Genomic DNA, 27,136 nt, shown 5'->3' with positions numbered 1-27,136 from the left:
ATGTTATTGAATGACCCAAACATTTGTGATAAACAGAAGTTAGACTCTGCCATTCCTCACTTATCTTAGAGACTAGACAACCAGACATTTTGTCACATCCTGTAAAGACTCCTTCTCTTCCCCCACCCATTTTCCATTTAAATTCAATGTTAATAGGTGCACAATGACCAAGAGGAATTCACATGATTTTCAAATCCAGAAGCTGAAATGGCTGAAAAGGCTAATTCATTGCCCTTACTTGCAAAGTTGTTAACTCAAAAGTTAATATTTGCAGATAATTATTAGGGATCGGGAGTATATTACCCTTTTCTTGTTTGATCTTATGCTTTCAATTTTTACTCCTTGCTTAAAACTTCTGGGGTTGTAAGTAAAACCCTGATGGGATTTCAGAAACAGTTCCCCTGCTAAAATAAACTGGGGAGCTATTAAAAATGCCTACATCTGGGCTCACTCAAGACCAGTTAAATCAGACTATCCAAGGCCCAGCCTCTCACTCTCCTTCATTCTGTAGCTAGGGGCTGAAAACCACTGGTCTACACCTTGGAAGCATTTGGATATTGAATCAAAGAACATCCAGGTGGTGGCTCAGCTGGTAACTGAACTTGACTCAGACTAGACAAGGCAATGTATCAGGTAGTCTAAAGATAGTGTAGGCTTTACAACAGGGAGGGATAAGGTACTAACTTGAGGCTGCGAGGGGGTGAAGTGGTAAGGTTTCAGGGAAAGCTGGTGCTTCCAACCAAGGTCATTCTTGAAGAAATGTTAAAAAGCTGACTTTCACCCAAGGGTAAAAATCAGCTTTAAAAACAGGCAGATGACCATCTCAAATAAATCAAACAAGATGAAGGAAAATGGGTTAGAGAGGGTGGGCCTTGCCAGGGCCAGAGAGAGATCTTCAGGGATGGTTACAGAAGGAACCAGAGACTTTGGTTTGGAAGGCAAGGCTGCAGTGAAGGTGGTGTCCTGAGAAATGTAGCTCTCAGAAGCAGCATTGGCAGAAGCCCCAACGAGGCATCGCAGGCTTAGGACCAGTGGTGTAAGTGATGGGACTTGTGCAGCTGCTGCAGCAGGGGGAGCTCCCAGGAGCACCTGGTAGTGTTATCCGGGAAGTCTTCCTGGTTTCATTTTCTCTAGGCCTGATTCCCTGGCCTTCCTAAGTATCGTAAGCTGCTGGCTAGCTGGGGTAAGTCCGTGTTTTAGTGAAGAACTCTGAATGATACACATGCATTCTTATTTAAGACTCATTCAACTCAACAGGCTAGAAAATATTATTACTACTGAATAGATAGGAAAGTGAAAATCAGAGAGTTAAAAAGCTTCTCCAAGCCAGCCGGCCAATAAATGGGGGCAAAACTGAAGTAGAAGTCCCATGTGAATGATCTCAGAGCCCATGCCCTTTCCTCTGCACAGACCCTGGAAAGAAGTTGCATGGACTGTGTGGGGGAAGTTTGAGTATCTTTGGCTTGCATCCTTCTCCTTCATGGTTCAGCTGAGGGCAATGACGTGTTGCCTAAAATTTGCTAACAAATGTCTGCCTTTTATTAAAGTTATTGAAAGAATGCGGGCTCTGACTGGATGCTTCCGTGGTTTTACATTTTCATACTTCATAATTTCCTAGCAAAAAGTCTTTCTGAAAAATGTCTTCCTTTTCAGCATAGAACTTAGGGAGAAGGGATTTTTCCTACCTCTCAGCCAGTATCACAGTTGTCACATGTTTATAGCCTGGGGACCCAGTTTTAAAATTTCTGGGTAGACAGTGAGTGTCCAAGAGGGAAGAAACCAGTGGTCATTGTTGGCTCCCCTTCTGGGTGGCGGCTCACAGATGCCACCACCCATAATTTCCACAAACAAAGCACTTAGGCCCCAGACCACTGTAGCCAGAGCAGCTCTATCCAGTAAAACAACTCTAGTTCTCCTTGGAAAGAAAGTCCCTGAATTAAGAAGCTGGAAGGGATCTTAGAAATCTCATTTTGCAATGAGAAAACTAGTCCAGGAGGATTTTCCTGAAGTCACTCATGAGTGGCCTCTGAGGGTCTTTGCTTTGGGTTGAACACAGCAGAAACTACAGAAGCACCTTATAATCAGAGAGAAATAAGAAAGCTTAAGAAAAAAGAGCATATGGCTCTTTATGTGTTTTATAATTTAACTGGGGAGACAGCAAACTGAGAGATGAGTGACCGTGTGAACCATGAAAGCGCTGCGGGAATTCAGGGGTGGGGTAGCCACAAAAGGCAGGGTGGGCAAACAGGCTTCAGTGGAAGTGGAGCGGCTGCCAGGAAGCGGGGCAGCCGGCAGAGGCGCAGAGAGGAGCCCAGAGCACAGCAGCCCCTCTGCAGCCGGCTCCAGGAAGGGGAGCCCCCTTCTAAAACCTGGGGTCCAGTAGCAAAAACGGGAAAAGTCACGAAGACCGTCCTGCAGGGTGAGCCCTCGCTCTGCGGCTCCAGGCTCCACGAGATCCACTCCCTGAGGCCTCTCTACCCGCTTTGTCACATGCTGCCGCTTAAGCCGTGACAACACTGTGTAAGGCCCCGCACACGCCACCTTTTCCAGCTAACTGCGGGTGGGGACACGTGCGGAACCGGCGCCATCCCCATGCCTGCCGTGCACTCCGAGGCCCCGGACAGCAGCAATGCACGCAGCTCTCACCCCCCTCCCCACGCCTCCCCCTCGCCCCGCCCCGCCCCCGCCGCCTCTGCGCCGCAGCAATCTGTCCTCTTAAGAACCAGATCCTGCAACTGAAAGTGCCGCTTTCAAACCCCAGTTTCAGTGTATTTGTGCTTCCTGTCTACTGGATCCCACTAACGGCTAGTTATGCTGCAGAAAGGGAAAATGTGCCTTCACCCTTCTTCAGTGTATGTATTCACAGTAGCCATGATGTGGAAAGAGCAGGCACACAATGTAAAACCCAGGAATAGGGCGGTCAAAAGAATGGGAGCAGGACAAGCAGGAAACACAGTCAATATTCCAGAAAGCAGCAGGGACTTTGCCCTTCGCTGCCTCGGCCTCCTCTGCAGGAGAGAAGGGCTGAGGGACACACACCCCACCTTTTCCCCACCCCATCATTTGCTTTCCTGTTTGCAAGAAAAATAGATTCTCTGTCAGTTGTCCAAGTTTTGGTTGATGTGGACTTTTGGAGCCCTCACTAAGGGCGGAAAGACCCATCCAGGATCGATACAAAGCTTTTTCCTCTGAAGTTCTTATTCATGTGTTCCACAAATATTTACTGAGTGCCTAATATGGGCCAGGGATCATTCTAATGAACAAACCTAACATCTTTGCCCTCATAAGAATTTACATTCTCATGGGAAAAAAAAATAAAGAACATACCTAATACATAAGTGAATTACATGTTAAAAATATTTTAAAAACATGAGTCAGGAAGAGGGGAATCAGAGTGTGGCAGGTTCCTATTTAAAATCAAGTGGCCTAGGTCGGCCGGGAGGAGGACTACATAATGGAAAGATGCCAGGCAGGAATGAGGCCATCTGCAGATTAGTTGACCCCACCCCAGGCAGTCCCTTAGGAGCACTTCTTTGTGTTCACAGATTTGCATAGAGCCAGAGAGCCTTGAAGAAGGTGTCTGTCTTTTACTTCTAGAATAGGATGGGAGGTAGAGCATCAATAATTGATGTTTTAATAGAGCATTATAGCTCTGACTTCCCCAGCTTCCATTCCTAACCTCTGGAGAGCTGGAGAAAGGGTTGTGATTTTTGCAAACAAGTAGGAAGCTGGGGGAGGGGAAAGATGATAAAATACAAGGAGTTCTGAGCTCTCATGGGCACAGGGGTCCTGAGGTTGGCTTCTGAGAAAGCTAGTGTGAAGTGAGCCCAGCTTTACGGTAGGAAACAGCTACATACAGCATGAAGTCAAGGGGCATATTTTAATAATCCCAAATTAGGGCTGATAATAACAACAATAATTAAACTAGCTGGTGTTTATTGCATGCTTACTGTGGCATTGTGCACAGGTTTTGTAGGTAACCTCTCAGTCTTGGGCTTTTCTTCAACTAGAAAGTCATGTAAGCTCCATGAGAGAGAGGACTTGCTCTGTTCACCGTGGTGCCTGGAACAGTGCCTGGCACAGAGACGGTGCTCACTGAATGAATGAATGATTGCCGGGAGCTTCTGCTGCAGGCCTTACAGTGAGATGCTGAGGAGGTTTTAGACCCTTCATATTCTTCAGAGTGCAGCAAACGTAATGATATACCACTTTCTTTTTTCTATTATTAACTGCTCTGTGTATGACTCCAGACCTTCATGGAGTGTTGTTTCTTCTTTTCACTGTTTCCCCCCTTCCTTGCCCCATGGTGGTTGGGTGGGTAGGGGAAGAAAAGGTAAAGCTGTGTCCCCCAGAGTTAACAGAAGCTGATGGCTAACAAGAATTCTTGAGCTAGCCCCACAGAGCAACAGATAGGGGAACAGCTTGTTAATACTCCTCTGCTTGTCACCTGCCTCCACTGATTAAGCTCGCTTTAGTTATTTTGTTTTCTCTCTTTTCCTCTCTTTAATTGCATCCCATCCCAACCTCACATAGCCCAGTTGTTTTACAGGAATTTGGAGTTGGCTTCTGCCCACTGAGAGCTGGCTAAGGCTGGTTGGAACCACCGACTCTAAAACTGGACCTGCACAGGTGTCCAATGAATGGCCTTTTGATGTCAGAGGCTGGAAATTCCACTCCCAGATCATGCTAAGTGCCTCCATTTTGAATATGCAGAGCATGTAACCCAGATGCACCTGCACAGAACACCAATTACCTCACCTTTTCCCCTACCTCCAATCAGCTCTCCCCGTGCTTAAGACCACCCTGCTTATCTTATAGATACCCCAACCCTCTCTACTTCGGAGAGGCGGATCTGAGACCTGTTCTCCCATCTTCTCGCTTGGCTGACTTGTGAGTAAACTCTTTCTTGGCTGTAAACCTCAGTTCCTCAATGTTGGTGAACAGACCTGGTTTAGTAACAAAGGTGGGGAAGAGGAGGGGAAAAGAAAACCATTACCTCATTTAATTCTTATAACAACCCATTTTACAGAAGAGGAAACTGAGACTTAGAAAGCTAAGTTGTCCCCACTGTCCGCTTACCCCACCTCCAGGGGTAGGGTAGTATTTCGGGCAGGTTCTTTGCTGTTGAGAGGGCTCTTTAAAAACATGCCAAATCCTTTAACAATTAATTCAAAGCAAGAGACCACGTTATTTTATTTCTTGGAGAAACAGTGAACTGGGTTGAGTTCACTGTTACTTACAGTTGGCTCGGTGCTTGAGGAGTATTGGGCTGTGAAGATAATTTGGGAACAAGGTTTAGGTTATCACTGTTTGGCTTCTCTACCTCTAACGTTGTCAGGGAACAAGGGTACATTAGTGCCTGTTATGTGCTTGGTGCTAAGCAGGTTACTGAGTGGGGCGCAGCAGGAAGGATGAACATTGCAGTAGTGATCTCCTACAATCTGACTGCACTGATGGTTGGCCATTACTGTAGAGGATAATTTAAAGATGATACTACCTAAAAAGTTTTTAACTATATATATATACATGTAAATTAGTATGTTATCACATTCGTTCATATAATTACCTATAAATGTAAATTCACTTGTTATCTTTTCACGTAAGGCTAAGACCTAAGACCTTTGCTTTGATTATAGTTCTATATTGTCTTTCTGGGATAAATTACACCCATGGTGAGTCATCTACCATTTCCAGTTTGAGTTTCTTTGAAGTGAGTCATCAACCTAAAGACAATTTTCAAGTAAGTTGAGTGTAGAATCATGTAGATCTTTTGGATATTTCTCCCTAATCTTTTAGAGTTGTCTTTATCACACCTAATTTGATAGTGAGGTTTCTGTGTGTATGAGATTCAAATTTATGAGTCTTTTCAAAGCATTCAAATTAGTTTTTATAGAAACATTTCCCTTTTTTTTCCTATTCACATGCTTTCAGTTTACCTGTGAGTTAATTAAATTATGTAGTTACAATAGTAACACTCCTGGTATAGACAGATATGAGAACAGACATACACTTGGCAGGCTGATCTTTGGCAAACTGAATAACATAAAAGTTGGGTCTGAGGACTCCATGATGGTCTGTAAATATGCTCAGCCTTGGGGAAGCAGTAAGCGTGAGGAAGCAGATGAAAAGTTAACGGAGGGAAAGTTAAGGAGCCCATATGCAGGGAGAAGCGGGCTCTCTGGGGCTCCTGTGATCCATGAAGAGGAGGGAATAGCCGATTGTTTGAGCCATCTTACTTCCTGATAGCATTCCAGCTCTACACTGTGTTACAGTACACATGGATTCCTTCAGTAACTTCCTTTTTTTCTGGGTCATCACTGGATCTCCCTTTCTTAAAGCCCAAAGGACAGACATGCAACTATGACCCTTATTGAACACCATGTCTGGGCCCTCAAAGGTCCAAGGTGTCCAGGGCCCGGGGGCCAACACTGAAGACTCCCAGTCTGCTGGGCATCCTGGGCTGCTGCTGCTTTTCCAATGTTGTCTTCTGGGTTTCCCTGAGTCCCTTCTTCTCACTCCTGGGGAGTCTCTTTCTTCTGGAATCATCAGCATTTCTAGGCTTTGCTCTGGCTTCTCTTTTTTGCCACTTGATTCTCATTTTTTTTTATCACTTTTTTCTGCTTCTTCTGTTTTTCTCCCACTTAATTCTCCTGGGCTTCTGAGTTTTGACATTTCTGTGGCTGACTTTTACAACCTTCAGAGGTCCTGCTCTCCTGGATATGTGCTACTGCCTGGGGGAAGAACCGGTTGTCCTGTCTCCTGTAAACTTTCAGGTTTGATTCTTCCCAGTGCTCACTCCCAGAGGCTTTTGGGGATATTTTCAGGTTTGCAGCTGTTGTGGAAAATAGGAGGTGCCAGATGTCAGAGTAATACCACGTGGATCTTAATGTATTATTAGTAGTAGTAGTAGCAGCAGCAGCAGCAGCAGCAGCAGCAGCAGCAGCAGCAGCAGCAGCAGCAAAACCTTGCCTTTGGCGTTCTCTTGCTTATTTTAAAATTAGTTTGCATTCCACGAGCTCAAACTAGTTGAGCTGTAGGGGGTAAATGAGCTAAGATGTTTGTTGTGCTAATTTTAGGAAAAAGTCAACCCGAATTAAAAATTGACCTCAGGTAATGAACAGGATAAATATTGTTATATAATGAAGAACTGATGTTAGTGCTGATTTTAATACTATCTGGAAAACTCCTGAACACAGTAAGCAAATATCCTATCAGGAAATCTCTTTACAGTTCACTTTCTTGAGAGATTGGAAAACCTATCCTGTGTCTAGTTTCTGGGTTCCCATGGGTCTTTTACATCTGAGTTAAAGCTGGAAATAAAGATCACAAGTTGGCCTAGTAACAGGAGGAAATAAAGGGACCCAACATCTTTAAAACACCACTTTTTCCTCTGTATGGTTATAAAAAGAAAATATGAAGCAAACTGGTTCAGAGCATAGCTTTCTATCTTCCCTTTCCCTTCTCCCACTTAAATAAGGTAGAAAAACAGATCTCTCATCCATACTGGATCTTGCAGTGGAGCATTATTACCCTGGAATTTTAAAAAACTTCCAGGCACCAAACAACTAAACAATCCAGGAACACAATCCTGAAAGAGTCACATGAAATCAAAGCAAAGGAAGTATCAGGAGGAAGTATCAAAGGTGTGGCACTTTGTTTCATTTAGGGGAAGAGGTCATGGTGAGTTTCGAAGCCTCCACCCATTCTTCCATCCCTCCCTCCATCCCTCCCTTCATCCACCCATACATGTAGCTTAGAATTAAAATTTAGATGTATGTTTGCCAAGGGATGTATATTAACATATTTATTTGAAATGGTAAAAATAAAAAAAAGAAGCCCATATCTGAATGAAAGTAAGTCTCTTTGCTAATTAATTTTCAATGAGTACAGCTTTGCCAATTATGTAACATGGTGGACCATTTTCTGTAAATTGTATGAGGTAAGCTTATAGTTTCAAAGTTAAAAAAATTAAAGTATTAAACAATTTAAAACATGGCAAAATTCCACTCTTTGCATTTATTTAATCTGATGATAAAATTTTTGGATGCCAGCTTAAAAATGTGTGAATGAGTAGAGTTTTCCAAAAATATTTTACCCTGGGGCTATCAGAGCCAAAGAAGAGAGTACAGTTGCTGTTAAGAATGGCTAAGGGAGCAATGATATTTTGTTTAGAGAAGATAAAGAGAGACAGTTGTTGTGGCGAGTGTGTTTGAGGATTGTTCTCAAACAATTCGATGCAATTGAACAAATGTAATCACTTGCTTTTTGCAGACAAGGTGCAGTGGGTACACAGAAGTGAGTACATGCTGACAACATTGCCATGTCCTTAAACTAGATTAATTTTTATTTTAAAAAGTATGCAATATACCATTTTGGGAGAAAGTAGGTGTCCTAATGAAATAAAAAATAGGGTATCATAATTCCAAAAACGTTGTGAATCTTGGGAACCATCTTCCTGGTAGAGAGGGTCAGAGCAACAATGGGCAGCACCGCATCAAACTTAAAATATGATCTGGCATGTACAGGATGTTTGTGGCAATACTCTGCATATTATGGCAAGCCAGACTAAGCCAAATGTCCTCTTCAGTAGACAGGGTATACAAATTATGTGCATTTCAGCAACCAGCGCAAGAGTCAACAAACTACAACTACACACAACATGGTCAAATCTCATAAACATAAGGTTGAGTAACAAAAATGACATAGTAGAGGATGCACTGTATGACCCTACTTTTTAAACAAGTTTAGAAACAGGCAAAATGAATCCTCATGGTCAGAAGTCAGTCAGAGTCATGGTTATCCCTGAGGAGGCAGTTGCTGAAAGGGACGTGAGGGGGCCTCTGGGTGCTGATCATGTTCTAACTCTGGATCTGGTTGGGTATAAAGATGACTACTTATGATTTGTGCATTTTTATGTATAAATGTTACACATGAAGAAAATTTAATAAACAAAAAACAGTAGTCTGGTGTTAAATGAGTCCTGGACTGAACAGACAGCCTTGCTAGTCTGAATAATTGAACCTGAAATAGGAAATAGAAATAAAGACGGCTCAGATGGTGGGAAGCCATTTTGAATGAGTTTAGGATTTGGGGGTGCACCTTCAGAGTACTGCTATTACCGTTTCGACCCCATCAATTGTGAACCACAGTCCTTTTCCTTCTCCCCACCCCACCTCAAGGGCTCTCAGACCTCTGACTCTTACTTAAACTGTAAATCACACACGATTTGGAGCTTACACGCTGGGTCAGAGGCCTGGCTGAAGTCCATGTCTACACATGCATTTCCTCAGTTGTCTGCAGTAAAACATTCATCCCCTTCACTTCCCGTCAGAAGCTGAATAAATCATGAGATGGCTGGAAAGTAAGCTTCACCAGCGTGAGTGACCTGGTGAGACATCTCTCCTGTGAAACCTGATGGGAGGGGCTTAGGAATTTCAGCTTCTAGACACCCACTGTATAATTTTACAAGTATTAGAGGATCCTCTTCATCTGACTGGCAGAGCAGGGAAAGAGGGAGAAGCCTGCTCTATGAGTCTCACAGGAGGGTTACAAGGAGCTGTATGAGTAGAACAGCTTGGCACAGGCAGGGCTGAGAATCCCTTTTGAAAACCGTGGCTGACTCACCTAAGACTGGTGCTGCCTCACAGGATTTTGAAAACACTAAAAATCACCTCCCAGCTTTTCCAGGGGGCTGTCGCCAGCTGCCAACTGGATGCAGCTCCATGACATCAAAGCCGTCCGGCTCAGAGGGCTCCTGTCCCCATGCAGGCTGTCTTAGGGCGGGTCATCTGGCCTGGAGAAAACAACACGCTTCAACGTGACGGTCCCCACATTCTGCAGACTTGAAAGGGAAATCCTCTGGATTCTGACTGGGCTCCTGGGGCTCAGCTCTGGCCCTGCCCTGAGGCTGCAAGAGGAATGAAAATATGGAAAGGGCTGCATGTTGCTGTCATTGCTTCTCCAGGTGATCAGAGGCATTTTCATCCTGAAAGGATTTTGCAGCCTGAGCTTCTTTGCTCCTTCATGTCCCCTCATTACCTCTGCTGACTGGGGCCTCAGAAACCCAGCCCAGCCTTTCCCTGTCTCACCCTCACCTTCCTCCCACCTACTTCCACTTTTATTGTACATTTCAGCAGAGCGCTTCTTAAACCTCACACTTACTCAGATGGTTGCCCCCAGTATTGCTGCTGCTTTACAATCAATTCCTATTCCTCCCCACTCCACTCTCTCATGCTCTTCTCTTGCTTTCTTTGATGTTCACTTTCATGTTCCTCCCTAATTCTACAAAGGCAGGATATAGAGGAAGGCCAGCAGAGGGCAAAGAGCACTAGAGCTGAATCAGGGGACAGATGAGCATTTTGGATTTTGTCACTGATGTATGTGACTTTGGGCAAAGGGTACAGACTCTTCTCTGTGTGTTCACGTGCTCACGTGTGCATGGGGTTGGGTCACCCGTGCCGGAAATCCAGTGCCATGTATTGTGCCAGCATTGGTGTCATGGGAATGCAGAGAATAAGACTCTGTCCTGGCTCTTACAGACCTACTGAATAACATTATGCGCTTTCTGATACACACACACACACACACACACACACACACACACACAGAGCTAGAGGCTGGATCATAGTAGCTCCTTGCTGTAGCTATAACTCAACACTCCATTTTATTTTTCAAAATTCAGTGAAATGGAGACAGTCCAAGGCTGGTTTTCTTTTGCTACCATAGATGTCCACATAATTGCTGGATTGTCTAAGTGGGGGAAATGGCATTGTCCTTACCTCAAGGCAGACAAGGACATGACAGCCAAATCCAGAGAGATGGAATAGACAAAGCAAATCAGAGATTTATAGAGTTGAGTCTGGGAGAACCAGAAATAGAATTGTATTAGGGAAGATCCTTGGTTATATTTGAATTTTTGCAGAGTCCACTTAACTTACTACCTACTTGATATCTTGTGGCTTCCACTAAACCTTGTGCTCAAAGGGACAGTCTTCTTTTTATTAACCAAACCCAGATTCTTCCTATATTTGCACTCAGACTCCAATAATGATGTGAGCATGCTTTGATTACCTTCAAACATCAAAGATTGGTTAGAATAAATATTTTTCACTTTCTGAGCAATTTACACGGAGATGGGGTTTTGTTTGGGAGTAGGGGATGAATGTAAATGGGGCCATCTGTATGAATACTTGAAATCCAAGCCAAAGAGAATCTCAAGTTTATTCTGGACTCAGCACTGCAGTAGGACCTAAGGATTAAATTTCGATCAGAGTATGAAATCTGTTGTTTTCCATTAGGAAGGAGAAGAAAATAAATATGTCTCAGTTCCTGATGTGTGCTAGGCACTTTACATATGTTAATTTATTTGATCCTGACTATAAATCTCTAAGGAGATATTTTATTCTCTTGACAAATGAAGAAACGTGAAGAGGACATGCAGTAGCTGTAGAGCCAAGGCCAGAAGTGTAACCTATAGTCTGAAGCCACTGTTCCATGTGGTCTTGTCAAACCACATCTCTGCTATCTTCTTTCTCCACATTTAATTTAATTCATTTTGTTCCTCGTACTGTGCAAGTGGTGTGGCACATACAAAAGAATAAGATGAACCCTCTCGGAGAGGTTACTAATTTGAGAGAAATTAGAGCCACAGAAGTGAAGTAATTAGAGTGTATTTTGTATATAACGAATATGTGAGAAGATGTTGAATTAATGAGTAAGTAAAATTCAACTGAGTGCAAATAGATGTATGTTAAATGAGGTCCTACTAGGGACTCCATCCTAGAACAGGTAGAAAAGGTTTCATGGGAGAGGTGGCACTGGACACTGATAGACAAAGTGGACAAATGAGCAAGGAGGTGTGGGCTCACTGGTTTGGGTTAAGAAATTTAATCCTCTGCAGAACTGAAGCATCTTCCAAGAATTTCTATAATCCAGCACTGGACACACAGTAAGAACAAATAAATACTAGTTAGTTGGTTTACTCACGCAGTCCTTGAAAGTATATATACACCTGCGGGTCTTTTAAACTTAAATAAGAACCCGAAGAAGAAAGGGCACCTCCACTATGACTTTCTCACTTATTCAGATGATTTTGTAACTGTGTTGGACTTTATAGTTTACAGAGCACCTTCAAATTTGTCAAGACTGAATGAGGAAATATATAGCATAGTGCCTCTTTAATTATTAGCAGCTACTTCACTAAGTCTTTGTAATTTCTTTTCTTTCTTTTTTTTTTTTTTTTTTTGCCCTTCTTGTAAATCATTTGCCACTGTTTTGAAGCATTTTTGGCTTAACTACTTTTTAAAAAATTGTTTGTGAGGTGTAATTTACATAGAATAAAGTGCACCCACCAGCAAGGTGTCAGAGTTCAAGTTGCCCCATACCCTTACCAATCCTTGTCTTCTTTATTTTAGCCATTCTAGAGGTTTTGCAGTTGTATCTCGTTGTGGTTTTAATTTGCATTTCCTTGATGATCAGTGATGTTGAGCATCTTTTCATGTGCTTCTTTGCCATTTGTATGTGTTTTGTGACGTGACTGCCTAAATTTGCCTATTTTTAATTGATTGTCTTATTATTGAGTTGTAAGAGTTCTTCATATATTCTGGTACTTCATCAGATATATCTCATGAATATTTCCCCCTAGTCTTTGTCTTCTCTTTTCATTTTCTTAATGGTATTTTCTAAACAACATAAACGTTTCATTTTGATGAAGTCCAGTTTAATCAATTTTTCTCTTATTGTTTGTGTTTTTTTCTGTCCTATCTAAGAAATCTTTACTTACTCTAAGGTTGCAAAGACCTTCTCTTGTGTTTTATCCTAGTTTTATAGGTTTAGTTCTTATATTTAAATCTGTGATCCATTTCAAGTTAATTTTTATGTTTCTTGTGAGGTAAGGGTTGAGGTTCATTTTTGTCTGAGGATATCCAGTTGTTTCAGCAACATTTGTGGAAGATTATCCTTTCCCCCATCAAATTGCCGTGGCGCCTTTAAAAAAAAAATCTGTTTTGAAAAAAAAATCTATGTGTGGGCCTATGTCTGGACTCTCCATTGATCTCTATGCCTATTGTTCCACTGATACTAGACAGTCTTGATTACTTAGCTTTATAGTAAGTCTTAAAATAAGGCAGTATAAATCCTCCAGCTGTGTTCGTCTTTTTCTAAATTGTTTTGACTCATCTAGGTTCTTTGTATTCTCGTAAAAATTACAGAATCAGCTTATCAATTTCCATTTTAAAAAAGCCTGTTAGAAGTTTGATAGGCATTGCATTGAATTCTATATATCAATTTGGGGAGAATTCACATCTTAGCTATATCTAGTTCCCCGATACTGAGTATAGCATATTACTGCATTTATTTAGGTCTTTAATTTTTCTCAGCAATGGTTTCTAGATTTAAGTGTAGAAGTATTGCAAAAACTTTGTTAAATTTATCCCAATGTATTTCATGTTTTTAGATATACTTCTAAATTGAATTTATAAAATTTAATTAACTAATTCTTTATTGTGATATGTATAAGTACAGATGATTTTTTTTTACCTTATATATGGCCTTGCTAAATTCATTTATTAATTTGTAGATTTCTTAGGATTTTCTAGGCTTACAGCTTTCTTTTCTGCAAAGTCAGACTTACTCCTTCCTTTCCAACCTCTATGCCCTTCATTTATTTTTATTGTGTGTATTAGTAGTTCCTTTTATTGTTGAGTATTATTCTGTTGTATGGATATACCCCAGTTTTTTTTCATCCATTTGCTTATTAATGGATAATTGGGTCATTTTCAGTTTTGAGGTATTACAAATAAAGCTACTATGAACATTTGTTTACAGTTCTTAGTGTGGACAGGGCTTTAGTTTCTCTTTGGTCAATTCTAGGAGTAGAATGGCTAGCTCATGGTACAGGTGTATATATACTTCTGTAAGAAAACACCAAACTACTTTCCAAAGTAGTTGTACTATTTTATATTCCCACTGGCAGAAAGCTCTATGAATTTCTTCACTGGTGTGTGTTTCCTGCCTGCCAAGTAGACTCAGCTCTCATTTTGTTGCTTGCTATAATGGTCATTTTCTTCCTTTTAACACAGCCCATCTTTAAATATCTCTCATGCTCCAGCCACACGGTCCCCTCTAAGGGGCTGAAACACAGAACTACTTCCAGCCTTATGACCTCCATACAAGTGGCTCCCTCTGCCTTGAACACTCGTCCTTCGGCTCTTCACACATTGTCACTTTCTTGTTGTTCAGGTCTCAGGTTGTATATCACTGCCTCTGAGAGACCTTTCCTAACTGCTCTATCTAGTCAGCCTCCCATCCACACCATTCATCTCTATTGGTTCTTTTCTTTGTAACACTACTTGTAATTACATTATTATTTGTTTATTGACTTGGTTATATCTGCTTCTCTTGGTAAATAGTGAATTTCATGAGAGCAGCCTGATCTACCATATATTTATAAATACCTAGATTAGAACATAGTAAATGTCCAGTGAATAAGTGAGCTTCTCCCTCTGGGAGGACCTGGTTGTCCTTGCCATATCCACAGCCCCTGTTCTACATGTGATTGACAGGCTTTGTGCCACCTGCCACCCTTGGTGACTCACAATGCACATTCCTATGTTGAAGGGTCTGAAAGTCCTTGCAGAAGAAAACAAATCTGTTGAACACAATATTTCTCGAAAGTATTCGATCACTGAACCCTTTCTTTGTGGCTTATGTTTTGACCTCCTATACAAAGTGTTCTATAGAATCCTTATTTGGAAAATGCTAGTTAAATTCTAGCTAGATTCCCAACTCAGTTCAGCAGCCTGAGTACATGGAATAATGGTCATCATAACTGACTTAAAAAGATACCCTCAGAAGTTAGCTCTGGAAAAATGCCACTAAATCTGCCGTATCTCTGAGGCTTTCTAATTTTCATTGGGAAGACAGTTTAAACAACATGGAACTCTCTCACTATTCCCAATCCAAGTGCTTTTTTCCCCTTTAGAATAATTAGTGGCATATGATTTTATTAAGACTTGAAACTGCACACATCACAAATAAGATTCAGTAATGGTTAATGTTGGTGCATACATGATATTTTGATATGGCCTAAAGAAAATGATTAAACTTTCAGCTTTAAAAGTAATTCAGGTAATTTGTGCAGTAGACTTTCGCACTCCATTTGTCTCCAATTTTATTCCTGAATTAATAGTTAAACTTTGTGTACTTTTATTGTTGACAACTATAATAACCAAGGAAATGGTACTAAATACTGTCCTTGCTGTTCCTACTGCTTTTATCTTCCTTCTCCATTTCTTTCCTTCTCCTCCTCTTTCAGAAGGATGGAGTGAAGAATATAGTGAAGAATGGTCCTACAGACTTGTTCAACAAAAATAAGTGCTCGTATATTGATGCAGCTCAACTGTTACATATCTTTATGCCTCCCTCAAAATGGACTCATCATATCAGCTGATTAAATGTCTCCCCTTGAGTAGAAAAGGATTTTTCAATATAAGCAAAAAGTTGGTAAGTAAAAGCTAACTAGGATTATAATAAATTGTGAAATTTCCTTTAACTCTTGTGTGCTTTGAACAGCTTCAAATTTTCCCAGTCCATGTATGTCTAGCACATAAAGGGCTACTAGAGTTGGCTGCTTCTCCTTGTGGGAGCACACTTACTTTTAAGTCTTTGAGTCTAGTTATAGCAGCTACTCAAAAATCCTTATCTGCTAATTTCATCTGGGTTATCTCAGGGTGGTCTTCCTTCATTGCCTTTGTCTCTTGAACATGGGTCACATTTTCTTGTTTCTTTATATGTGAAGTAATTTTTTAATTGTATCCTTGATGTTATGAACAGACATTGTAGAGACTCTTGATTTTTTTTTTCTTCCAGGAAGAACCGAAGTCTAAAACATCAGTTCAGTGCTTTAGCCTTAGTTGGTTTGCTTGGAGTTGGCCTGGCAAATGAATGGTTCAGGGTTCAGCCAGAAACTTGAGCAGAGTTTATAAGCAGATTTGGGGGCTCCTCTTCTCTGACTCTGTTCTCTCGAGAATTTCTCCTCTCCCTTTCCAGGTGCTGTGGTTGCCCTGAACTTGGCTCCCTGGTTCTTCAAGCAATGAGATTATAAGTTTCTGTGACCTGCAGATTGTGGACTTGTCTGCCCTCAGGCTAAACATTGTAAAACAAAGCAAAACAGAAAATAGGATGCTCACCCAGTGCCCTTCCCTTCTTCCAGTTTTCAAACCCACTCCAGCAACTGCCTGCTTTTCCTTATTCTTCAGTGTTTTCAGGTAGTGGGCTTTTAGTACTCTGTTGAGTTTATAGTTACTGTTTGCAGGAGGATTGATTCAATAAGCGTGCCTCAGGTATTGCTGAAAGTGGACCTGATCCTCGTGGGAGATGTCCAGTTCCTGCAACAATTCAGAGAGGACCTGAGAAGAGACATAATTGTAGGCTTTCTTAACAGATCATAGGATAACTTGTGATAACTCATGTACATGTGTGTCTCTAAGATGGCTCTCCCTGTTATTTTTTTTTGAAGACTGCCTTACATTTAAACAAGTTAATTTCCTCTCAGCCATTTGCCAGGACTTTCTGCCTACTTGCAGAAGAATGCCCACAGAATCCTCCCATAGGCTAGGACTAGGTGGGGAGAGCCAGCCTTCCAGAGCAGCTGTCCTTTAGAGATGTGTTCCCAGAGGTAAACATAGACCCAAGACCTGCCTCTCCTATGTGTAGGCTGGACTCTCTAGAGGCTGCCCTACTCCTCAGGAAGCCTGCCTCTCAGGGCACATTTCTGCTGCGTGGTGACTGGTTCACCCAGCATCCAAAGTCACTCCCAATGGCAGGAATTCAAAACAGTTCTCCTGCTCAAGGTATGTTACTAGGCATCACAGACACCAGAGAGGGACAGAAAGGAAAAGGCTAGAGCCAATAGAGGCACTTTCTATAGGGAACACATGTTCTTGAAACCCTGTACGCTACTTGGCTACTGGTTTTTATGCACATACCATTAGACTGGAAAGAACCTTATTGGCATCTCTCCACCCACACTGAACAATATAACACTTCCTTCTCCCAACCTTCTCCTCTGCTTCTGCTACAGAATTACTTGGTTTTTCCAAAGGCCAAGCCTCAGCAAGTACACTAAGGGATGTCATCCCCATTCCCAACATGTAACCCCCAATCCTTCCACCTCTACCACAAGGAAAGGCCAATCATGATTTACCCTTTGAAGCACATGGCACTCAAAGGAGGCTGAATATAATGGGGGCTCTATTAGATAAGAAGAAGGGGGAAGAATTGTTGAGCAGATAGTCAACAGCACCAACTTCACCTGGATATTCTTTTTTAAACCTAGCTAGATATTAATATGTTTTAAAGTCTTTGTTAAAAAGAACACCATGAATTTCATTATCCACTTGTTCTCAAACCTGGCTGCACATAGCAATCATGTAAGGGAGCTCTTTAGAAAATGCTGATGCCAGGGTCCCTCCTCCAGAGATTCTGTGTTAACTGGTCTGGGGCACCGTCTGGGCACAGGGATTTTTAAAAACTCTTCAGTTATCTAAAAAGAGGAAAATTTAAGAAACATCATCATAGTCCGCATTCCACATGGAAAACAGAACTAGAAATGTAGTTGCAGTTAAAATCTAATGTCAGTAACTACAGATCGTTGATAACTGGTTTATGCGCTGTAATTTGTATGGCCTGTCACGTGTGCACACAAGGTTAAGACTCAATTTTAGCATTCTGAATAATCATGTGAGCCCTCCCCACCCCACCCCCCAACCTCGACAGCACTAATTCATGGAAAAATCCCTGTCTAGACCTCCCCCTCATTCTGACCTTGGGATTGTCCAAGAAAACCCCTGCAGCTTACTCAGTTCAAAGGCCAGTTCTGATTCTAAGCATTTCACAAAGAAAGAGATGTGGAATTTGTTCCCTCCTCCAGCAGGTCCTCTACGTTTTCCTGCCATTATTTCTGTTACTGCTGCATGACACCCCTTATTTAAGGTAGGTGTTCAGGCACTGCCTGCAGCCACAGGGATGCCTCTGCTGGAAGCAACCAGCAATAGCTTTTCAGCTATTATAAAAATAATGAAGTTACACTTCACCAGGCACCCACTACGTCTACCTACTCTTCCAAATCTCTAACTGAAAGAAAATGTGAAAGGTTTATTTTTGTTTGTTTTTATAGTTTTTTTTTTTTGTTAGCTGGTTAGATGGAACTTGCGCCAGAAATGCTTCCTTTTAAAAGCAGCTACTGATTTATTTCCCCACCTGGGACTTGTGTCCCATCTCAATTATCCAAACATAAGGTGAGCAGGCACTTAGTACCCTGGAAGGTAAAATGGCATTTATAGCCTTAAAAAAAAAAAGATTTCTGCCCATCCCAGTGGCCTTTGTTAAAAAAAAAATTGTAGGAAGGGAGATGAAGAAACTTTCTGGAAAGACAGATGTAACAAGGGCCATCTCAGGAAAACCCACAGGGAAGGAAGAGGGTCTGGCTGGTGACCTGGGCTGAGTACCAGGCCTGGACGTCCCTGTAAGGAGAGCTGGTCCAGCTCAGCATGTGGTTGAAGCTAGAAGCCATCCCCAACTTCCCAGGTATAAGGGGCTCAATGAAAATGCTTATCTCAGGAGCCCCAGCAGGGGGCCCCACTCGGCCTGTTGCCAATCCTGAATGTCCCAGTGAGAGAGACAACCCAGTCCCCAGCACAGACTGCTGGATTACCTAAATTGGCAGCCCCTAGTCACACATGGATTTTGAGCTCTTGAAATGTGGCTGGTCTGAATAAAGATACGTGCTGCAAGTGGAAAATGCATACTGGATTTTGAAAACAATATAAAAAAAGTTTGTAAAATAGCTCAATAATTTTTATGTTGACTACATGTAGAAATGATAACTTTTTTGCATATATTAAGTTAAAAATACATTATTGAAAATAATTTCATCCTAATGTGGCCACTAAAAATTGTTCAGTGGCATACATGGCCCATATTTGTGGCTTGCATTGTATTTCTGTTGGATAGTGCTGGTCTGGATGATCTTGTTCTCAAGGCTGGAGCCATTCAGAAGCAGGGATTATCAGTTAGGGCATGTCAGTGTTCAGGTGGTAGAAACCTCAGGTCAAGTGGTATAAATAATAATGAGAAAACAGTCCAGGGCTGGAAAGCGCCGGGGTTGTTAACATGCTCAATGGCATCATTAGGACCTGGTACTTCTCATTTTTCCAGTCTATTCTCTGCTCTCATCTGGCTCAGCTCAAGGGGAGTATGTATCTGTGGAAGTCCCTTAAGTCACATCCAGACATTTTTAATGTCCAAAGGAAATAAGGTTGGGGGGTTGACAATCTTATCTCTCTTATCAGGAGTGAGGAAATCTTCCCCACATGTGCCCCTTCTTCCCGCCTCTCCCTTGCTCTCATGTCTAATTGGCCAGAATTGGGTCACATAGCCCATGCTGAGTCACTCACTAGCTAAGTAATCAGATACTGCATGGCTTTGGAGTAATCTGGAATGAGACATTTGTTAGAAAGAAAACCAGGACCATGGCAGGAGGAAGAGGTATTTTGGACCAAACAACCCGTGACATCCTTTGACAATTCAGGGAGAGGACATATTTCTGGCTAAGGGTCATTACACATTCTGCTATCCCAGCTGAGCAGATTTAGTTTGAAACACAATGGAGCTGTTATTTGATTTGTATTTCCAGGCTACAGAAGCTTACAAAGTATATTTACATAAATAGACAAACAAAGCAGATAAAATCCCCTAGCTCAGTGTGCTGAAATGAAGAGAGCACTATATCCTGATCAAGAGACCTGACTTTAATAACACCTTGCTATGGCATCTGTGAAGGTGGGCTTTGGGTTGTTAACCTTCCAAATTAATGTCCAAAGATTTTGAGTCAAGATAGCAAAGTAATCACATGAATATTTCTCCCTACTGTAATACAAACACATAGGAATGGTGATATAAATGAAATATAAAACATTAAAAAATACACGTCATACCAAAGGGTTCAGGACCCAACATGGCGGGAAGGAGAGGGAGCAGAGGGTAATTTCCACATAGCATCAAACAATTCTCAGGGCACCAGCTTAGTGTCCTACAACTCAACTCAATTCTGACACTTTACCTGAAGATGGTGCCAGATCTCACAGATTAGGGTCTCAGTCCCATAAGACTGCCCTGTCCCACTTGTGTCAGATGCCAACTGCAACTCCAGGTTGTCACCTGTGCTTCTGACCAAATTGCTATGGACCAGAGGTGCCCAAGACCCCCTCCTCAGGTTCAATTAATCTGTTAGAGTGAATCACAGAACTCAGGAAACCAGTTTACTTACTAGATTACCGGTTTATTATAAAAGAATCTAACTAAGGAACAGCCAGATGGAAGAGACACAAAGGGCAAGGTATGGGGAAAGGGCGAGGCGCTTCCCAGAGTCTCCATATGTTCCCCAACCCAGAAGCTCTCTGAACCCCGGCCTTCTGGGGTTTTATGGAGGCTTTATTACCTAGGTATGAGTATTTAAATAATTGGTCATTGGCTATTGATTTAACCTCCAGCATTTCTCCTCCCCAGGGGTAGGGGTGGACTAGGGAGTGGGACTGGAATTTACAGCCCTCTAATCACGTGTTTGGCTTCACTGGCAACCAGCCCCCAACCTTAGGTGTCCGCCAAAAGTCATCTCATTAACATAACAAAAGATACCTTTTCATTCACACCACTTCAGAAGTTCCAAGGGTTTTAGGAACTGTGTTAGAAACACTGGAGGAAGACCAAACACATATTTCTTATTATAAATTACAAAATCACTCATACTCAGAAACTAAAGGAAAAATCTCTTTTAAAAATTAAAAATAGCAAATGTTTGGAAAGTTGACATCATGGGGCATGTGGAAAGTAGGTTCTGCCCAAGTTCCTTTGGAAATGCAGCCAAGTGAACTCGATGCATCATGGTGGACCAGGTTCCCTGAGTGAAGCAGGGTGGTGGGATAGCACCTTCACAAGGGAACTGGGACTGAAATAACTGTTTGACCACCAGCGATGGTAGACAAGTTCCACTTGCCTAGAGGGGCATAGACTGAAACTGGAGTCTCTGACATCAGAGCTACTATATCACAGCGCTCAACCCTTCTGGTTGAAAGACCTGTGGCTCTTCAGTTCCCAGGTAGCCCTAGGATTCATGTCATTCTCAAGGTCAGCCCCAGGGATCTCCTGGGATCTCCAGATTTCTTTGTGGAGTACCCACTCCCCACTCCCACCTCACCATTTGAGCATACGTCTCCAAAATGTCTGTTAATATGACAAGCAGTCATATTAGCTCATTATAAAACATACACAAAAGAAAATTTTAAAGGATGGGAAAAAACCATAAAAAAAAAAACCATACTTTGTTTCCTGCTAATTACAATGGCCCTATTTGATCATGAGCGGAGATCAGCTGATATTAGTTGAGATTTTCATTAATGATTAGGGTATAAATCTGTATTTCAGAAAGCTTTCTTAATAGTGTTAAGTATTTTCAGCAGGCTTCTTTGCAGATCTGATTAGATTATATTGTTTTTACTTTGTAATATGATTGAAGGAGTAGGGGAAATATCAGCTCTGCCATTTTCTTGCTCTTTGCTTAAGCTTGCCCTATTAATATTCTATTCCATTTGTAATTTTTTGGCAGTAATGTTTTTAAACCAATTGTTCAAATTGTTAGTTGGCAACACACAAGTTGTATTATGTTACAATACCCTGAAAGGCAATGAAGGAATTTTGGTATACGAATCAACCACTTCCCATTGTGGAATTCACAGTTTTCCCTCAGGATAACTCCAGCTCTGTTTGTGACCTGTGACCTTCTTACATATGGACCAAGTGAGGGCACCAGTGTCATTAGGTATATCAAATGTTGATAAATATAAATTTCTTATGAAGGAGGATGAATATAAATCTTTTTGGAAGTTATGCCCAGCCTTCTTTAAAGACCAATGAGTTGCATTTTTCATTTGCTCTTTCAAGTTGGAGATTCTGATGAGAGTATGAACAATCATTTGAAGGGGTATTTATGCAACCTTTAACTAAGGCCTGTCCACCTTTAACATATCATTTTCATATGCCACCTCAGATACCTTCTTGCCCAGTAGCTGACAGAGGCTTAACAGGATTCAGTTTTATCTCAGCAGAGGGCGTCCCTTCCTTCTAGGAATGTAGCAAGCTCTTAGCAGCAAGAGGTTGGGACCTATGAAAAGAGGTCGTAAGAGCAGTCTCTATGTCTACAAAGGCTAAATGAAGCTCACTCATTATCCTTTATTCATTTCCTGGGGGAATTGAAGTCCAGAGAGCTGCTCAGAATTCCATGGTTAGCTGATGGCTAAACCAGCACCTGAATTCAGGCCTTGCACCCTCTGTCCAGTGCACTCTAATATTCTTGCAGCCCTCGGATGTGCACTTGTTAAGCAATAGTAACTCTAGCCCATTTTTATTTAATGTAATTATTGATATATTTGAATTTTAATCTGTCATCTTATTTTATGATTTCATTATATCCAACCTCTTCTTTAATTCTTTGTCTTTTGTTTTCTGACTAATTTTGGATTGACTAGGATTTGTTTATAATTATTTTTTCTCCTTTAATATTTTGAAAGATTTACACTAGTTTTCTCCTCTTTTAGGGTTAGCTTAGAGACTATTTTTTTAATATTTATTATTTTATTTTTAACCTTGCATTGTTAACTTATCTAAATCTAGTATAAACACTGATCTTTATCATTGGCCTATAAAATTCAGAAATATAACACTTTAACACCACTTACTCCCATCCCAACTCATTTGCTATTGTTGTCAAAATTTTAAATTCTATATAATTTTTAAATTCCATAGATACTTTTTTTTTGCCCTTTATTTTTTCCTATATCCCAAACTTTCCATCTGGATCATTTTACTTTATTCTGGCATACATCTTTTAGAATTTCCCAAACTCTCTCATTTAAAAAAGTCTTCATTCATCTTTATTATTGAGATTTCCCTCTCTCTCTCTCTCTCTCTCTCTCTCTCTCTCTCTCTCTCTATATATATATATATATATATATATACACACACATACTGGAAATAGAATTCTAAGCAGACAGTTGTTTTCTTTTAGCATGTTGATGATACCATTTTACTGTCTTGTGACTTCCATTATTGATTTTTAGAAGTCAGCTGTCAATTTAACTATACATCTTTGAAGGTACTATGTCACTATGTCCTTTTCCCTATGGCTGCTTTTAATATATGGTATATATACAGTTCAGTTTCTTTGGTTTCCTATGATTTTATTATGATGTATCTGGGAGTGCTGAGTAGATACACTGTGTAGGAACAATTAGGCTTTTTGACTCTATGGATTGATGTTTTTCATCAGTTCTGTATATTCTCCACTGTTATATCTTTAAAAATTATTACCTTTGGCTCTCTCTTTTCCTCAAATGTAGAATCTTCTTCAAACAAGAGTCTCCTCTCTCTCTCTCTCTTTTTTTCCCTCAAATATAACGAGGTGGTTTAATAGTTTGTGGCTAATAATTTCAACAGACTTTAACTCCAGTGCTTATGAGCCTATTTTAATTGTCTGTTGTTTCTACTGGTTCTTGCTCAGTGTATTTTTTTTCCTTGGATGACGTGATTTTTGACAGTGTGTTGGACATTGTATTTTAAAAATTATTTGTCAGAATAATTTGAGGCTTAGCATTATAACATCTTCTTCCAACGAGGATTTTCATTTGCCTCTGCCAGATTCCTGAGGTCCTACCAGTCTACCAAGTTCAAGGCTTGAGGTTCCATAGGCCCCTCAGATAAAGCCAGAAGGAAGTTCTTTGCAGGAATTAGTTTAGTCATGATTCACTTTATCTGAAGCTGCAATTCTTTGGGATCTCAGTTTAAAGTGGAGATAATTTATTACTACCCCACCTCTCGTAGGTTGCATGTCTTTCCTTTTGCACCCTGACCTCAGGTATTTGTCAAAGATACAGCTCAGTTTTACAGCTGTTTCTTTAGAATTGGCAAATGCTCTTAGGGAAAAAATCAAGTTTGAATATCAGTCTTGTTCTTTGGGTTCTTTTATTGTAGATTTTGGCTTTTAGGCTTCTCACTACTTTGTTACCATTTTGATGCATTTAAGAAAATGTTTTTTATATTTTATCTAGTTTTTTAGGTTTTCTTAGTGGGATGGCTGATCCAAATTTCCTAATCATCATTTATAGGGAGTAAAAGTTACAATTTATCAATTCATCAGAGGAAAGAAAAATTTTCATAGTCTTCTGTTTATACTTCATGCTTATCAATTTGTTAGTCCCTATAAATCCCTTTACATATGCCAAGGATCTAATATATCCTGTAGAACCAAAATTACTACATTTAGCACTCATCAAATCCTTTCAAAGAACCCAATCTGGTATGATATGAAATAGTTCACAAGATAATCTGAAGTCATGACTACTTCTGGCCTATGAAATTCAGTACTGTAAACTTGTGTTCCACCAACTCATAAAAATATCATGGAAAATCCAGTGATCTGTGTATAACATACATATAAAATATCATATACTTATTAAGGGCACTTGCTCTTCCTTTGCCTCTTTCAGATGCTTCCTCTATCCTCACCTTCTTAGTAAGGCCTTTCCTAAACATCCTATTTGAAGTTGCCAATTCCCCTCGTTCCCACACTTCTTAATCTCCTCCTGTCCTTTTCTTCGCTCCATCACTCTCCACCATCTTGCATACTGTCTATTATAGATCCTGGCTCTATATATCACGACCTCTCCCATCTTGGTAAATCTACTTAATCTCTCAATTCTTTGATTTTTCTAAATATAAAATTGGACTAAGAAGAGTATCACACCTCTTCATACAGATGTTTCACAGATGAGTGTGGTGATAGAAAGTAATTCTAGAAAAACTATTTTTGAAAAGAACAAAATGAAAATTCTAGAACTGAAAATTGCAATATCAAAAAAAAAATACTGGTTGGGCTTAATAAAATAGAGAGACAGAAAAAAAGATCAGTGGACTTTTAAGTAGGTCAATAGAAATGATCCAATGTGAAGAACAGAGAGAAGACATTGAAAAAAATGAGCAGATCTGCAGGCACTTATGGACAATATCAAAAGGTCTAATGTATGAGCAACTGGAGTCACTGAAGGAAAGGAAAACATGGTGAAGCAAAGAATATTTGAACAAAAAAGGATAGATTAAAAAAATATACAAAATTGGAGAAAGAGATGAATTTACAGTTTTATGGAAGGAGAGCAAGTCCCTCACAGAATAGATTTAAAAACAAACACACGCACTTAGGCACATCAGAGTCAAACTGCTAAAAACCAAAGTTTAAGGAGAAAAATCTTTAAAGAACCCAAAGGATTTTGTTACAGACTCATTCCACACCAAATAATGTACTACAGCTTAAGCTTGGTGCACTTGGAGTACTGGGGGGAAATTTTCAGTGGAGGAGAAATTGCTGCTTTTCTCTACAGCACATCCTTTATGTGAGAAGCTCACTGACAATGAGTGCCAGGTGGGATGGAAGCTGGTGGCTGGAAGGGAGATTAGTAGCCCTTCACTTCCATTTCGGTTGGGCAAGATCTTCTGAAGGGAACACTATGCTGAGGGCTCTCTGGAAAACATAAAGACTTGACACAAATGACTCTAAAATTAGGGAAAGAGAAGTGAGATCCTCAATGGTGAACTTGAGAAAGTCTAGTGCTTCTTGGAGCCAGGGGAATTTTTGAAGTGGAATTGGGGGAAAGAAATTTGGGGGAAATGGGGAAGACCCAGAAGATTTTGATTATTTGACAGCATTTGCTCCCTTAACATGATTTCTCTCCTTCTCTCACAATTTAGTTTAACTCTTCTCAAGGTGGGTAGGTTTCATGGACAAGTACTTTGAAAAATATGAAGGCAGCTTCTTTCCCTTCCCTTTCACAAATAAATCACACAGTTCTGGAGATAACTGTAGGGAAATCAGTTTTCTGGGGCAGAATTTTGGCCCTGTTTTGGCAAATGTGACTTCTTTGGTTCATGAAGGATGATTTTAATGATCGAAACAAATAATGCTAAATGTAAACCCAATTACTGCTTTTTATAATTGTATTTTCCGTACTAGACAGGAAATAAAGTCATGGTGCTTTTGTGTGTTGATATAAGCCTCTTTTTCTCTTTTACTTCCCCTTTCTAGTCCTACCTGTCATCTCTCACCATTTTTATGTTTTAGGATCCCAGAGGGAAAGGAGGAGCAGGTGCAATCCAAGAAATTGCTGAAGGCTGGTGATGGAGGCAAAGCCCCAGTGTTGGTGATGGAGGCAAAGCCCCAGTGTTGGTGATGGAGGCAAAGCCCCAGTGTTGGTCCTGGGGCTGCGTGCACATGGTGGGGAAGGTGCATCCCCACAGCATGGTGGCGAGTCTCCCAGACCTGTCTGCAGCTCTTCCTGTAACCAAGAGGCCTTTTCCTGTGTTTGAACTTACCCTCAATGGCTGTCCTACCAAAGGTAAACAGCAGTGGTCTAAGCAAACTGTTCTTTTTCCAAAAGAAAGCTTTTAACTTTTCTTTTGGCGGGGATAGAAGGGGGTTGTTTGAGGACTGGGTGGAGGAAGAGAGGGGTGACGTGAGACCAGAGGAAACCCAAGTGACCCCAAGCCCTGCCCTGTGTGTTTTTTTTTCTTTCTTTCCTTCTTTCTTTTTTTTTTTTTTTTCTTTTCACCTCCCTCATTATTTTTGGCTGGCTCCTTTGTGCAGCTTGCCTTCTATTCACTGACAGCTGCTTTGAACATCAGTCAGACCAGGTCATCTGCCAAGCTGTGCGCCCCTGGTCACATCACTCTGAGGCCTCCGGTTTGTCAGCTTCAAAGTGCCTCACAAGTGGTGACTTGCCTCCTTCGGGGTGAACATTAAAGAAGGGGAAGCCTGGACAGACTCAGGATACCACTGGAATTAAGGCTGGAAGCTTCTATCTCATTTTGCAGAGGAAGAAATCAGGACCAAAGAAGAGCGGTGAAAACTACTGCCAGGCCTTGTGGCCAGTAAGTGGAAGGACGGGGGCCAGGTCTGCTCATGGTTAATCCCTGGGGGTTTTTCCCAGTCCTGGCATTTAAAACTGCCTTTGTCATGGAGTCAGCCTGCCTCAAGAGT

The 27,136-nt window shown here is 41.0% G+C and overlaps 1 protein-coding gene across 5 annotated transcripts in view; it reads left to right on the top strand.

Annotated features, from left to right (window-relative positions):
- The window catches only part of ZNF366 (zinc finger protein 366), a 265,929-nt gene that overhangs the window by 169,336 nt on the left and 69,457 nt on the right, over nucleotides 1-27,136 (top strand). For 3 of the 5 annotated variants that reach the window (XM_031446665.2, XM_064481435.1, XM_064481436.1), the window contains 3 exons: nucleotides 15,314-15,501; nucleotides 26,222-26,495; nucleotides 26,744-27,027. The gene's annotated coding sequence lies outside the window, so the exon portion shown is untranslated. Of the gene's footprint in view, nucleotides 1-15,313; nucleotides 15,502-15,868; nucleotides 16,266-26,221; nucleotides 26,496-26,743; nucleotides 27,028-27,136 lie in introns of those variants that run through there. The other 2 variants (XM_064481437.1, XM_064481434.1) reach the window with 2 other exon arrangements.

The sequence above is a fragment of the Camelus dromedarius genome, chromosome 3 (genome assembly GCF_036321535.1).
Source record: "Camelus dromedarius isolate mCamDro1 chromosome 3, mCamDro1.pat, whole genome shotgun sequence".
NCBI classification, from domain to species: Eukaryota; Metazoa; Chordata; class Mammalia; order Artiodactyla; family Camelidae; genus Camelus; species Camelus dromedarius.
Note: the sequence above shows the minus strand (reverse complement) of the source record. Positions and strands in the feature narration are given on the sequence as shown.